This window comes from Gorilla gorilla, chromosome 17 (genome assembly GCF_029281585.2).
Source record: "Gorilla gorilla gorilla isolate KB3781 chromosome 17, NHGRI_mGorGor1-v2.1_pri, whole genome shotgun sequence".
NCBI lineage: Eukaryota > Metazoa > Chordata > Mammalia > Primates > Hominidae > Gorilla > Gorilla gorilla.
This window is the reverse complement of record NC_073241.2, coordinates 35,871,905-35,888,598: the sequence shown is the minus strand read 5'-3', so window position 1 is coordinate 35,888,598 and position 16,694 is coordinate 35,871,905. Positions and strand designations below refer to the sequence as shown.

General features: G+C 38.3%; 1 long non-coding RNA gene across 1 annotated transcript; it reads right to left on the bottom strand.

The window, feature by feature from the left end:
- Positions 1-3,210: 3,210 nt before the first annotated feature.
- Positions 3,211-4,772, bottom strand: LOC129528184 (uncharacterized). The gene is made up of 2 exons (XR_008673405.1): positions 4,652-4,772; positions 3,211-3,536 (listed from the first exon to the last, which is right to left on the bottom strand). It is a non-coding gene; the product is annotated as an uncharacterized lncRNA (long non-coding RNA).
- Between the last annotated feature and the right edge of the window lie 11,922 nt (positions 4,773-16,694).

Here is a 16,694-nt window from a genome sequence, read left to right as displayed (position 1 = left end):
TGTGGCTTGTCTTTTAACTCTCTGGAGTCTTTCACAGAGCAGAAAATTCCATTTTAAATTTAACAAACTCTAACATCATTTTTTCTTTTGTAGCTAGAACTTTTCGTATTAATATTATATCTAAAAATCCATTATCAAACCTAATGTCACTCATTACATGTAAAGCATACTTTCTTTTTCAACTATTCTAGTGGTTCCCCCAGAGTATCCAATACACATTTGTTACTAATCTAAGATCACCTTCAAATAGCACTCCACCAGTTCACATATAGTGCAGGTACCTTAATAAGAAGTGACAGCGTGCTGGCAGCCCTTGCTCGCTCTCCGTGTCTCCTCGGCCTGGACGTCCACTCTGGCCGCGCTTGAGGAGCCCTTCGCCCCACCGCTGCACTGTGGGAGCCCGTCTGTGGGCTGGCCAAGGCTGGAGCCTGCTCCCTCTGCCTGCGGGGAGGTGTGGAGGGAGAGGCACAGGCGGGAACTGAGGCTGCGCGCAGCACACGCAGAGCGGCCCTGCACTCAGAGCGGTCAGGCTGGCACCACAGGCCCTGGGCAGTGAGGGGCTTAGCACCCAGGGCCAGCCGCTGTGGAGTATGCGCCGAGTGCCGCATCACTGCCGGCCCGCCCACTCTAGGCTCGAATTCTTGCCAGGCCGCAGCTGCCTCGCTGTGGGGCAGGGCTCGGGACCTGCAGCCCGCCATACCCGAGCCTTTCCCGGCCCGCACCATCCCCTGTGGGCTCCCCAGCGGCCGGCAGGAGTCTCCCCAACGGCACTGCCCTCTGCTTCACGGCGCCTGGTCCCATCAACCACCCAAGGGCTGAGTAGTGCAGGCGCCTGGCGTGGGACTGGCGGGCAGCTCCCCCAGCGGCCCCAGCGCGGGATCCGCTAGGCAAGCCAGCTGGGCTCCCCAGTCAGGTGGGGTCTTGGAGAACTTTTGTGTCTAGCTGGAGGATTGTATATGCGCCAATCAGCACTCTGTGTCTAGCTCAAGGTTTGTAAACGCACCAATCAGCACCCTGTCAAAACAGGCCAATCAGCTCTCTGCAAAATGGACCAATCAGCAGGATGTGGGTGGGGTCAGGTGAGGGAATAAAAGCAGGCTGCCACAAGGGGCAGTGATAATCGGGTTTCGTCCGTCTACGTGGTGTGGAAAGTTTGTGTTTTCGCTGTTTGCAGTAAATCTTGCTGCACACTCTTTGGGTCCACACTGCCTTTATGAGCTGTGACAACCACCGGGAAGGTCTGCAGCTTCACTCCTGAGGCCAGTGAGACCAGGAACCCACGGAGAGGAATGAATAACTCCAGACGTGCTGCCTTAAGAGCTGTAACACTCACTGCGAAGGTCAGCAGCTTCACTCCTGAAGCCAGTGAGACCACAAACCCACCAGAAGGAAGAAACTGTGAACACGTCCGAACATCAGAAAGAACAAACTCCGGACACACCATCTTTAAGAACTGTAACACTCACCACTAGGGTCTGCAGCTTCATTCTTGAAGTCAATGAGGCCAAGAACCCACCAATTCTGGACACGTTAATAGAATAGTCTCAGTTCATCCTTCATATCTTTTGTAACATAACCATCAGGCATTTCACTTACCCACTTGCTGTAATTGCCCAAAACATTTACTAATATTACTTTAAACAAACATGTAGTTTAAATAGATTTACAATAAGAAAAAACTTTTTTTTCCTTTTTCAACATACTTGCTTTCTTATTATAAATACAGGTTGCTGATCTATATCACTCTTCTTCTCCGTGAATAACCTCTTTTAACACATTTGCAGGAAAGTTTTCTGGCAATATATTCCGTTAGTGTTTTATTGTCTGGTAAATTCTGATTTCCCCTCTGCTTTTGAAGTATGATTTTGCTAGATGTAGAATTCTAAGTTGGTGCATTTATTCCTTTAACACTTTAAACATTTCCCGCAACTCTCTCCTTTCTTGCCTGGTTTCTTACTGGAAGTGGGCGAAATCCTTGCTCTTTTTTCTCTACAAGGAATGTAGTTTTCATTCCAGATTCTGTCAAGATTTTCTGTCTATTTATTGATTTATTTTATTTTCTTTTATTCTACATATAGGAAATGCTGTGTCTGGTGCTGTATTTTTGTTGTTTGTCATGAATTATATTCTCTGAGCTTCCTGGACCGGTCGTTTGTTTCATGTCATTATGCTTTAAAATTTCTTGACCATTACTCATTTAGATAGATTCTCCTCATTGCTGTCTTTCTCGTCTTTCTGCTATTCCAGTTTCCCATTTTGTACAACTTTAGAAACTGCCCAGCGGGTCTTTGATGTCCTTCACTTTTTATTTTTCTTGGCACTTTGTTTTAAAATGTATTTTTGACCTATCTTTAGTTTCACCAATTCTTTCCCCAAACATGTCTGGTCTACTAATGAAACCATTGAAAGCATTTTAAAAAAATCTATTGGCGTTATTTTAATTTCTAGCCTTTTCTTTTGGTTCTTTGTTAGAATTTTCATTTCTCTGCTTATACTAATCATCTTTTATTGAATATTTTCTATTTTCCACTAGTAGAAAAATTTATTGAATATTTTCTACATTTTCCACTAGTGTCCTTAACATCTTAATCACAGTTATGTAAAATTTCTTGATTGCTATTTCCGAAATATGCATCATCATCACTGAGTCTTGTTCTGATGATCATCCTGTCTCCTCAGATTGTTAATTTTTTTCTTGCCTTTTACCATGTTTTGTAATTTTGTTGCCATTGTTGAGAGCCAGACATGTGGTATCCATAATAGATATTGAGATAAATTGATGCTGAGATAAATTGATACTGAGATAAAGTTAATTGAGGATATATGTTAATCTGTCTTGGAGTTGAACTGCATTTAATATTTGTTATAGCTCAAGTTTCTGAAGGTTTCAAATTCTTCTAGTGTCCTTGTTTTTGTCTCCTCCCTTAACTTTGGGTTTCCTTAAGTACTCATCTTCAAACAGTGTCTGTTTCTTGTAGTTCTTTTGTCTGTCTCCTTATATTGGAGTCATGTTGGTTTAAATTTTATGGTATGAGCAGAGAAATATGTTCTATAGTGCTCGATTGAATATCTGCCTTTCAGTGGGCCTATGTCTTAGGTTATGACTTTTACGAGTGTTTTGCCAGTAGTTTATCTTTTGTCCCTATTACAGGACTGCCAGATTCATATGCCCACTGAGCAGCAATAGACCAATACACTGAGACATCATAATTTGCAGCAGAAAAAGAGTTTAATAATCACAATGCCATTGGGCAAAGAGATAAAGGAATCCTCAAGCTTCAAATCTGTCTGCTTGAGGGGTTCTGGGCCAGGGTTTTTAAGGGGATTGTGGCAGGTGAGGGTCTGGAGAATTGGGGTTGTCAGTTGGTCAGGTCAAGGAAGATTAAATCATCACGATGTGAAAACTGCATTCTTCCATGAGCCGGCTCCTTGCTGGGACCTTCAGATCAACTGGCATCAACGATTTTATCAGTATGCGTAACATAAACAAGAAACTCAAACAGAAAGCATATCATCTCACGTGCCTTAGATCTTATCTATAGAAAAGAAAAGGAACACAGTCTTGTAACAAGGGCTACACTATCTTGGGGGAGTAAGCAGTAACTAGCTACAAGGAAGTAGGCCAAATTGGGAAGTGGATTTCATGAATGCCACTGATTATTCTGCAAGCCTAGTTGAATTTTATTTTCTCCCTTAATTGGTTTATAAACTTTTCTTTGGGACAGTTTCATCCTTTATCCCCTTTAGATGAGAAAAGAAGGTTAAATGAGGAGGTGCCAAGATGGCCAATTAGAAGCAGCTGTGGTCTGTGACTCCTATCTAGAAGAACAAAAATGGCGAGTGAATTCTGCACCTTCATCTGAGGTATCCAAGTTCTCTCACTGGGACTGACAAGGTGATTGGCGTGATCCACAGGGAGCAAGGAAAAGCAGGGTGGAGCAATGCCTCACTTGGGAGCTGCATGGGGCAAGGGGCACTCCCACCCCCAGTCAAGGGAGGCCGTGAGTGATTGTGCTACCTTTCCTGAGGAGCCATGCTTTTTCCATGGATCTGTGCAACTCACAGATCAAGAGATCCCCTTGTGAGCCCACACCACCAGGGCCTTGGGTGCCAAGAACAGAATTGTGCAGACTCTCATCACCGCTTAGGCTGTGGCCAGTGACAGCAGACTGGAGACTGTCTAAGATGACTGAGTTCCCAGGGGAAGGGGTGGTTGCTATCACTGTGGCTTCAGTTGGCTGTTTTACCCAGGTGGTGCTGGGGAGATGGAGGTTTAGACCGGGAGCACAGCAGTTGTGGCAGATCATGGCCAGACTGCTTTTTTAGGCGGAACCTGGATCCATCACTACTCATTGGGTGGGGCCCCCTTGTGGGAATTTCACCAACTCCAGCCAGAGGTTTATGGACAGAACTGTGATCTTCCTGGGCAGAACTCCTGTGGGGAGGGGCAGCCACAGTCTCTGTGGTTCAGCAGACTTAGTCTTTCTTGCCTGCTGGCTCTGAAGGGTCTGGACATTCTGGACAAGGGAGATTCCCTCCAGTGCAGTGCACCCTCTCTGCCAAGGGGCAGCCAGAGTGCTTTGTTAAGTGGTCCCTGATCCTGTACATACTCCCTAACTGATTGAGACCACCAACAGGGGTCTCCAGGCACCTTATACAGGAGTGTTCCTGCTGGCATCACATCAGTGCCCCTCTGGGATGGAGCTCACAGAGGAAGGAGCAGGCAGCCATCCTTGCTGTTCTCCAGCCTCCACTGGTGACACCTCCAGGTAGGGGAGGGACCAAGTGAATAGGGTCTGGAGTGGACCCCCAGCAAACTGCAGCAGCCCTAAGGAAGAGGGGTCTGACTGTTGAAAGAGAAACAAACAAACAGAAAACAACAACAACAAAAACATCCACAAAAATGACCCCACAAAAACCCCTTCCAAAGATCAGCAGCCTCAAAGATCAAAGATAAATAAGCTCATGAAGATGAGAAAGAATCAATGCAAAAATGCTCAAAACTCAAAAAGCCAGAGTGCCTCTTCTCCTCCAAATGATTGCAACACCTCTCCAGCAAGGGCACAGAACTGGGTAGAGGCTTGAGATGGATGAACTGACAGAAGTATTCTTCAGAAGGTGGGTAATAACAAATTTTGCTGAGCTAAAGTATATTCTAAAACAATTCAAAGAAGCTAATAACTATGAAAACATTATAGGAACTGTAAACCAGAATAACCAGTTTATAGAGGAACATAAATGACCTGATGGACCTGAAAAGCACACAAGAGAACTTCACAATGCAACCACAAACATAAATAACTGAATAGACCAAGCAGAAGAAAGAATCTCAGAGCTCAAAGACTATCTTGCTGAAATAAGAAAGGCAGATAAGATTAGAGAAAAAAACTGAAAAGGAATGAAAAATAATCAGAGAACTATGGAATTATGTAAAAAGGCCAAACCTACAACTGATTGGGGTACCTGAAAGAAATGGGGAGAATGAAACCAAGTTGGAAAACATACTTCAGGAAATCATTCAGGAGAATTTCCCCAACCCAGCAAGACAGGCCAACATTCATATTCAGGAAATTCAGAGGACATCAGTAAGATCCATGAGAAGATCAACCCAAAACACATAATCGTCAGTATCTCCAAGGTCAAAATGAAGGAAAATTGTTAAGGGCCACGTCACCTAGAAAGGGAAGTCCATCAGAATAACAGTGGACTCCTCAGCAGAAACCCTATAAGCCAGAAGAAATTGGGGGCTAATATTCAACACTCTTAAAGAAAATAATTTCCAGCTCAGAATTTCATATCTGGCCAAACTAAGCTTCATGAGCAAAGGAGAAATAAAATCCTTCTCAGAAAAACAAATACTGAGGGAATTCATCACAACCTAGCCTGTCTTGCAAGAGCTCCTAAAGGAAGCACTGAATATGGAAAGGAAAAACCATTACCGGCCACTACAAAAACACAGTAAACTACACAGACCAATAATACTATGAAGCAACAACATTAACAAGTCTGCAAAATAACCAGATAGCATCATAATGACAGGACCAAATTCACACATAACAATATTAACCTTAAATGTAAATGGACTGAATGTCCCAATTAAAAGACATAGACTGGCAAAATGGATAGTCAAGACCCACCAGTGTGCTGTATTCAAGTGAACCATCTCATATGCAAAGACACACATAGGCTCAAAATAAAGAGATAGAGGAAAATTTACCAAGCAAACAGAGAACAGGAAAAGGAGGGGTTGCAATTCTAGTGTTTGAGAAAACAGGCTTTAAATCAACAAAGATAAAAAAGACAAAGAAGGGAATTACATAATGGTTAAGTATTCAGTTCATCAAGAAGAGGTAGCTATCCTAAATACACATGCACCCAATTCTAGAGGACCCAGATTCATAAAACAAGTTCCTAGAGACCTACAAAGAGATTTAGACTCTCACATAATAATAGTGGGAGACTTTAACACCCCACTGTCAATATTAGACAAATTATCAAGACAGAAAGTTAACAAGGATATTCAGGACTCAAACTCAGCTCTAGATCAAGTGGATCTGATAAATATCTACAGAACTCTCCATTCAAAAACAACAGAATATACATTCATCTTGGAGCTACATGGCACTTACTCTAAAATCGATCACATAATTGGAAGTAAAACACTCCTCTGCAAATGTGAAATAACTAAAATCTTGATAGTCTCTCAGACCACAGTACAATCAAATTAGAACTCAAAATTAAGAAACTCACTCAAAACTGCACAACTACATAGAAATGTAACATCCTGCTTCTGAATGACTACGGGGTAAAAAATGAAATTAAGGCAGAAGTCAAGAAGTTATTTGAAACTAATGAGAACAAAGAGACAATGTCCCAGAATCTCTGGGATACAGCTAAAACAGCATTGATGGAAATGTGTAGCACTAAATAGCCACATCAGAAATATCTCAAATCAACATCCTAACATCACAGTTTAAAGAACTAGAGAACCGAGAACAAACAAACCCCAAAGCTAGCAGAAGGCAAGAAATAAGTAAGATCAGAGCAAAACTAAAGGAGATAGAGACAGGAAAAACCCTTCAAACAATCAACAAATCCAGGAACTGTTTTTTTGAAAAAAATTAACAAAATAGACCTTTAGCTAGACTAATAAGAAAAGAGAGAAGATCAAATAGACACAATAAAAAATGATAAAGGGGATATCAACACTGAGTTTACAGAAATACAAACAACCATCAGAGAATACTATAAACACCTGTATGCAAATAAATTAGAAAATCTAGAAGAAATGGATAAATTCCTGGACACATAAACCCTCCGAAGATTGAACCAGAAAGAAGTTGAATCCCTGAATAGACCAATAACAAGTTCTGAAATTAAGGCAGTAATATATAGCCTACCAACCAATGAAAGACCAGGACCAGATGGAATTATGGTGGAATTCTACCAGATGTACAAAGAGGAGCCAGTGCTATTTCTTCTGAAACTATTCCAAATGATTGAAGAGGAGAGACTCCTCCGTAATTCATGTTATGAGGCCAGCATCATCCTGATACCAAAGTCTGGGAGAGATTCAACAAAACAAGAAAACTTCAGGCCAATATCCCTGATGAACATCGATGCAAAAATCCTCAATAAAATACTGGCAAGCCAAATCCAGCAGCACATCCAAAAGCTTATCCACCACAATCAAGTTGGCTTCATCCCTGGGATATAAGTTTGGTTCAACATACGCAAATCAATAAATGTAATCCATTACATAAACAGAACTAAAGATAAAAACCTCATAATTATCTCAATAGATGCAGAAAAGGCCTTTCAACAACACTTCATGTTAAAATTCAACATCCCTTCATTTTAAAAATTCTCAATAAACTAGATATTGAAGGACCATACCTCAAAATATTAAGAGCCATTTATGACAAACCAACAACCCATATCATACTGAATGGGAAAAAGCTGTGAGCATTTTCATTGAAAAGAGGCACATGACAAGGATGCCCTTTCTCACCACTCCTATTCAACATATTATTGGAAGTTCTGGCCAGACCAATCAAGCAAGAGAAAGAAACAAATGATATTCAAATAGGAAGAGAGGAAGCCAAATTGTCTCTGCAGATGACATGATCCTTTATCTAGAAAACCCCATTGTCTCAACCCCATTGTCAGCAAAATCTCAGGATAAAAAATCAATGCGTGAAAATCACAAGGATTCCCACACACTAACAACAGACAAGCAGAGAGCCAAATCATGAAAGAACTCCAATTCCACAATTGTTACAGAGAATAAAATACCTAGGAATACAGCTAAGAAGGGAAGTGATAGAAAGAACCAATATGATTAAAATGGCCATACTACCCAAAGTAATTTATAGATTCAATGCTATTCCCCTTATACTAACATTGACATTTTTGACAGAATTAGAATAATCTGTTTTAAAATTCATATGGACAAAAAAGGGTCTGTAGAGCCAAGACAATATTAAGCAAAAATAGCAAAACTGGGGGGATCATGCTACCATACTTCAAACTACACTACAAGGCTACCAAACCAGCATGTAAACAAAACAGCATAGTGGTGGTGCAAAAACAGACTCATAGACCAATAGAACAGAATTGAGAACTCAGAAATAAGACCACACAGCTACAAGCATCTGATCTTCAACAAAACTGACAAACACAAGTAATGGGGAAAGGATTTTCTATTTAATTAATGGTGCTGGAAGAACTATGGAAGAACTTTAGCCATATGCAGAAAATTGAAACTGGACCCCCTTCCTTACACCTTATACAAAAATTAGCTCAAGATAGGTTAAAAACTTAAGTGTAAAATCCAAAACTATAAAAACCCTAGAAGAAAATCTAGGCAATACCATTCAGGACATAGGCATAGGCAAAGATTTCATGACAAAAATGCCAAAAACAATAGCAACAAAAGCAGAAATTAACAAATGGAGTCTAATTAAACTAAAGAGCTTCAGCTCAGCAAAAGAAACTATCATCACAGTGAACAGACAACCTACAGAATGGGAGAAAAATTTGCTATTTATCCATCTGACAAAGGTCTAATATCCAGAATTTACAGGGAACTTAAACAAATTTACAAGAAAAAAACAGACAATCCTATTAAAAAGTGGGCAAAGGACATGAACAGGCACTTCTCAAAAGAAGACATTTATGTGGCCAACAAACATGCAAAAAAAAAGTTCAACATCACTAATCATTAGAGAAATGCAAATCAAAACCACAATGAGATACCATCTCACACTAGTCAGAATGGTGATTATTAAAAAGTCAAGAAACAACTGATACTGTTGAGGCTGCAGAGAAATAGGAATGCTTTTACACTGTTGGTAGGAATGTAAATTAGTTCAACCATTGTGGAAGACTGTGGCAATTCCTCGAAGTCCTAGAACCAGAAATACCATTTGACCCAGCAATCCCATTACTAGGTATGTACCCAAAGGAATATAAATCATTTTATTATAAAGATACATGCATGTGTATGTTCACTGCAACACTATTCACAATAGCTAATACATGAAATCAACCCAAGTGCCCATCAATGATAGACTGGGTAAATAAAATGTGGTACATATACAACATGGAATACTATGCAACCATAAAAGGAAATGAGATCAAGTCATTTGCAGGGACATGGATGGAGCTGAAAGCCATTATCCTCAGCAAACTAATGCAGGAACAGAAAACCTTGAAATATGAACTATAATGAGGGGCACTAGAGGTACTTGGCTTTAAAAAGACATAGCTGCAGTGACATGATGTTAGTTACATAGCCTTTGAAGCCATGTTGTGTGAAAGAGCAGTTGGATATTGATGTTGGCTACCAAAACCAATGGGTAGGCATTTAGATTTTGGTTCACTAGAAAACCTGAACTATCTTTCGATTAAGCTCTCAAAAACTAAATAGACTGCTGCCTCCTAAATAAAATATGTCTCCCACTGTGGAAAGTCATTGATTTTCAATTTGTATAGCTTTTATTATTATTATTATTGTAAGGCCAGGAGTGACAACTTCTGAGCCCTTCACACGTTGGTGATAAATCCAAAAGTCCTGTAACGTATTTGTTTTCTCATTTTTTAAAACCAAATATTTGAAGCTATTTTATTAAGGGTTTCCTTTTCCTCAAAAAGTAAATGCATTAAGTATAATCTAGATATTCTACACTCATGAGAAAGATATTTCATTGCATATAACCAGAGCTATAGGCCTACAAACATTTGGACTTTATCAGAGGTAAATAATAAGAGATCATACTATTAGTTAAAATTAAAGTATAAATTTAGATCATTATATTTAATTGGTTATTTTTTAAAGCTGACATAACTTTAATTTACAATGTAAACTCAGGAGTGAAAGAGCATTAAGTAACTCATGATCTGTAAAGAAAATTTCAAAATTTAAGGTAAGTAATGAGATTTCCCCATATTTCTGTGTTTAATTCATCATTGTTTTTAAAATACTTAAACCGGCTAAGAAGTGTGTTCAGGTTTCTATTTATTTTAAAAGTGACTTATGTATTTTTCTCACAAGGGAGGATGATTGTAGAGGAGTTTAGAGCCTGCATCGTGGTTCCAAGTTAGCATCACCGTTCCTGGTCCTTCCATCTTTCTGCTTAGTCATATTTAACTTGTGTTTATTTCTTCATGATCAGAATATGTGTCTTTCTCAACTATCATATGTATGTTCTAGGTAGAAAGGAGAAAAACAATAGTTTATGTTGTTCTGTCAAATTATAGAAAGTTTATTTGATAATAAATCAACTGTTAAAAAGTACCCCTTAAAAGTATAATAAGTATACAATATTAAAAGAAAGCATGGGACTTTGCACAATTGTGAAATCTATTGAGAATTTTGTAAGTTTTTAAATTTTGATCTGTGCTGTCATTTATTAATTCAGTCAAAATTTGCTTCAAAAACACATAGTTGTCAGAATATGTAAGTGCCTTAGAAGAGTGCAATCTATAAGTAAAATAATTCTGAATATTCATCTGAAATAGTTTGAAAAGGTTTTGAAAATCTACTGTCTCTCTTATTTCTTGTAATCAACATATTTCTCAATAGGAAAATTCACCATTTGCCATCAAAATGTATTGTCTGAAACTTCCACTGGAACCTTCATATGGCAAAATATTTAGGCATTCTGAGGAGATGCAAAGTTTGGTAAGCAGAATAAATATGTTTTAATATTTAATAATTATAAATGATATTTGGAAAATTATAAAGATGTTCTTAGTTCAATTAATAGAGTAAGATTTATATATCTATTAAGAGTGCTGGGCCAGACAGGGTGGCTCACACCTGTAACCCCAACACTTTGGAAGCCCGAGGAGGGAGGATCAACTGAGGTCAGGAGTTCGAGACCAGCCTGGCCAACATGGTGAAACCCCATCTCTACTAAAAATACAAAAATTAGCAGGGCATGGTGGTGCTTGCCTGTAATCCCAGCTACTGAGGAGGCTAAGGCAGGAGAATTGCTTAAACTCAGGACATTTCAATGAGCTGAGATCTAGCCACTGCATTCCAGCCTGGGCAACACAGTGAAACTCCGTCTCAAAACAAAACAAAACAAAAAAAACAAAAGTGCAGGCAACACATTATAATCAATATTAAAAGTTTTTATGTTGAAAGATGGATAAGAATTAAAATTTTGATTTTTCAACTGAGATATTTAGTTGAGATATTTGAAATTACTGGAAAGCAAAAGGAAATTTTAATGTACTGCGGAGTAGCCTAGGGTAGTATGTGTATGTATTTCTACTAAATGCAAAAGAAAGTACCAGATAAAAAAGCAATAGGCTTCTACTTCTAGTTCAGGATGGGAAAAGATGGAGAAGACCAAAAAAGATCTGCATAATGCACAAATCCATGTGATTTCTGAAGGGAGTGGACATGATCAGTCTTGATAAACTGATAACCAGTTAGTGGATCTGCAGGTTTCATCTGTGGTATTTTCTTTTAGACGATTTGTGTAGTGACTAAAAAACAGTCAATACATTTAAATAAACTGCACGTTGTGCACATGTACTCTAAAACTTAAAGTATAATAAAAAAATAAATAAATAAACTTCTTTTCTGGTTTAGTAATTGAGGTTGGCCAATGTCTATTATTAATTGTTAACTATTTCCTAATCAATAATCTGTCTTATATTAAACTGTACATACACATTACAAGAAATTTGAGTTACACTCACACATAACTGAATAACATATTTAATGCTTATATAGGCATGCATATAATGTTAAAATCTAGATATAAAAATAAGAAAATGAAACCATAATTTTTAAGTAATGGAACTTGTTCCAAAAAATCAAATATGGTTATGCATTGGTATGACAATTCTGAATCCTGCCCTCAGGCAGCACCTGAACACTGTTTTATTAGCTATCAATAAATTGTCTGCACTGCAGGCCAATGATGGTTTAAGGACAGCAGTGTTAATAATAATGTCCAAAGTGTCAGTCTGGAGGGGAGGCAATAATTGACCGTATGAGACTATTAAGCTATAAAAACAATGTTTTATTTTGAGCATAAAAATATGATAGAGCTTCAAATGCTCTTGGTGAAGTCATTATTAACACATACAAAACTGATTTTCATTCAATGTTTGCTGTAGAGAAAATTATATTCCATCAGGCTTTAAAATTGAGAAGAAAACAGAAAGAGTAAGTCTTAAATGCCTTTCTTCCTCACCTTCCTCCTTCACCTAGTTTGCCTGTGGACCTACACAGTTACATTCCCACATACCTCCTGTGTGTATCTCTTTGCAGATCATTTACCTTACATTTCTACATTTCCCCTTAATTTTTTCCTCATCAATAGATGAGAAAAAAATTTGTTAAATCATGGTAGATGAATATGGACAAGATCATCCCATTAACTACGTTCAATCGTTGGTTTTACCTTTCAAAAAAATTCTGAATGAAATATGTAATAATTTAATATCCTAAAACATTATTTTTCCAGGAATATTTACATATATTCACCCTTCCTTCTAAAACAGTGGCCAGAGCAGTTAGAAAACAAAAGCATGAGAAACAGTAACTCTTACAGTTGTATTATGTCTGTATGCCTCCCCAGTTCTGCAAAGATTATGAGGATTTTTTTAGGTCTGTACATAGTTTTAAAATATCCTGAAACAATCCACATAAATAAACTCATTACCATAATAATCTGCAAGATAGACATTGTCATCCTCAAGTAATATCAAAGAAATCTTTTTTGCCTGCAAGATCTGAATCTGAAAATCCCAAAGCTCAAGTTTACCTAGCTAATAGGTAGTAAGACTGGGGCCTCAATCTGGTTTATCTAATTCTGAAAAGTGTTTTGCTATAAAAGCACTATAGGAAATAAAACATTAGACAAGACTGTATACCTTTAGATAATAAGAATATTTATGTCATTGAACCTGAAAAGATACTGTTTAACTTTCACGTTCTACTTGTCATTTTTCTTTTCTGCTTTTATATGTAATTTAGGTAATAGATACCCAGGAATCAACTTAAATTCCCATCAGTGGTAGACTGGAAAAAGAAAGTACGGTACATATACACCATGAATTACTATGCAGCCATAAAAAAGAATGAGATCTGTCCTTTGCAGCAACATGGATGGAGCTTGGAGGCCATTATCCTTAGCAAAGTAACACAGGATCAGAAAACCCAATACTGCCTATTTTCACTTATCACGGGGAGCTAAATAATGAGAACACACTGACAGAAAGAGCAGCACAATAGACACTGGGGTGTGCTTGAAGGAGGAGGATGAGAGATGGGTGAGGTTCAGGGAAAAAAAATTGTTGGGTACTATGCTTACTACTCAGGTGACAAAATAATCTGTTCATCAAACCCCTGAGTCACGAATTTACCTAAAGAACAAACCTGCACATGTTCCCATGAACCTAAAATAAAAGTTAAAATATTTAAAATAATAATAATAATTTAAAAATGTGAAATGTTGTGATAATTGCTAAAATGTCAAATAGAGACACCAGGTGAGCACATGTTGTTGGAAAAATAGAATGAATAGACTTGCTTGATGCAAGATTGCCACAAACCTTCAATTTGTGAAAAATGTGTTATTTGTGAAAAGCTATAAAGTGAAGCACACGCAAAAAAAGTGAGTTTGATTAATGCGATTCATTGTTGCTGAAAGATACCTTGAAATATGAGCTATAATGAGGGGTACTAGAGGTACTTGGCTTTAAAAAGACATAGGTGCAGTGGCATGATGTTAGTTACATAGCCTTTGAAGCCATGTTGTGTGAAAGAGCAGTTGGATATTGACGTTGGCTACCAAAACCAATGGGTAGGCATTTAGATTTTGGTTCAGTAGAAAACCTGAACCATCTATCGATTAAGCTCTCAAAAACGAAATAGACTGCTGCCTCCTAAATAAAATATGTCTCCCACCATGGAAATGTCAAGCTAGGGTCACAATTCAAGTAATGTAAATATGGATCTAATGACTTCCAAGATGCTTTTCCAACTTAAAGTGTTAGACAAGTACCTTTTAAAACAGTATACGATTTGAATTACCTGTAACCTTTTTAATATTTCTGGGAGGGTTTTTTTGGTGTGTGCTCCCTCTGTCATCACATGGAGAGTTATTTTGCCTTTTAGGGTAAAATATAAAAACAAATGCACGTCACAATATGATGCGGCAAACGTTACCCAGAAGCCTTAGTGATGTTGTTACGATGGTATTAGCATGCACAGAGTATGCAACTCGCAGCTCTGCTGTGTGCGCTTGTTCTTTTGCTTTCTCTCATGTGTTCTGCTCCACATACTTTAAGAGAGTTTAATGTGGGTGTTCCAATTCAATCCCATTAGAGTACTATGTATATTATTGTTACTAAACCTTGCCTTCATAATCATTCCTATGTATGTGGTCTATTGAAAAGCAATCATTTATATCTTTAGGAGGATGAATGGGAAGTCACAGATCTAGAACAATAATCAACTTCAACTCATGCTGCTAGCACAGGTATGGATTTTTAATATAATCTCAGGCAGGGAAGTGCTTGCAGGCATGTTTTCTCAGTCAGGAGTTGAGAGCATATGCACGATGGCAGACACAAGGTAACTAGCCTTTGGCTGGTTGAAAGATGAAGTCATTATAAAGCTGGATTTTAAACCAAATGTAGTGCTGGCTGCTGTCTGGACTTACCTAAAACATACACTATATTTTAAAAAGAAAGCTGAGAGTCACAGAAGTAAAACAAATAAATTCCAAAGTTGGCGTTTTACATTATCATTTATCTGCAATAAGTGATAATTGATATTCCAAAAATATACTTTGCTTTGAATTCAAATTGTTTATTTTGAACAATTAGTGAGTTCATCTCTCCACATGCCTAAAGAAGATAAATCAATAAATAAAAGAATAAAAATTAAAAATCTATATAATAAACACTTGATTTCTTAGTCCTGATTTCTCTTTTATTATGAAGACCAGAAGCAGAATGTTATTCTATTTTACCTAAAAAAAAATATGATCTTTAGAAACTCCTTGTCAGCAATCATCTATGTGGGTGTGTGTGTGTGTGTATATATATATCTCATACAAACAATATGTATCACATTTATATGTTATCAAGCACAATCATATAATAAACCCACAAATGTCCAACTCCAAAACTAGAAAATTATTAATAGCTTGTACTACTCCTGTGTTCTTCCCCATCTGCCTGTAGGAATTATCTCTTTTTCTAAAATAGTTTTCTTACATACATATATATAGCAAAGAATGTATTTTTCCTTATTTTTCAGCTACAAGACTGTGTCACACTGTATATAGTCTACTGTATTACTTTTTTTTTTTTTTTGAGATGCAGTCTCACTCTGTCACCCAGGCTGGAGTGCAGTGGCACAATTTCCATTCACTGCAACCTCTGCCTCCCAGGTTCAAGGGATTCTCTCCTGCCTCAGCCTTTTGAGCAGCTGGGATTACAGGTGCCCAACTACACCAGGCTTTTTTTTTTTTTTTTTTTTTTTTGAGACCGAGTCTCACTCTGTCACCAGGCTGGAATGCAGTGATGCGATCTTGGCTCACTGCAACCTCCGCCTCCCAGGTTCAAGCAGTTCTCCCGCCTCAGCCTCCTGAATAGCTGGGACTACAGGTGTGTGCCATAACACCCAGCTAATTTTTGTATTTTTAGTAGAGACAGGGTTTCACCATGTTGGCCAGGATGGTCTCGATCTCTTGACCTCCTGATCCACCCACCTTGGCCTCCCAAAGTGCTGGGATTACAGGTGTGAACCACCACGCCCAGCTACTGTATTACTTTTTATGCCTCCAGAATTTTTCTGTGTTGTTGCAGGTGTCTGCTGTGCCTTAATTTTTGCTATTGTAGAGGATTCTATTATGTGCAATTGCACAGCAGTGTATGTATCTGTTCCCCTGTGGATGGACATTTGGGTTGTGTCCAGTGTCTCTTGACCACCTACCTTGTGCCATGCCCCCGACCCTCCTGTCATTACTCCACACTCTAGCTACATCCACAAAGCCATGACTTCACAAAACCCTGTCTTCCACTTCTGAGCTCCAGACCATATAAAAGGCATAACTGTGTTTATTGAGCACTTACTCTGAGCTAGAAACGATTCTCAACATTTTACATGTGGTAGCGCATTTAATATTCACAGCAACACAAACGGGAAGTAATATTCT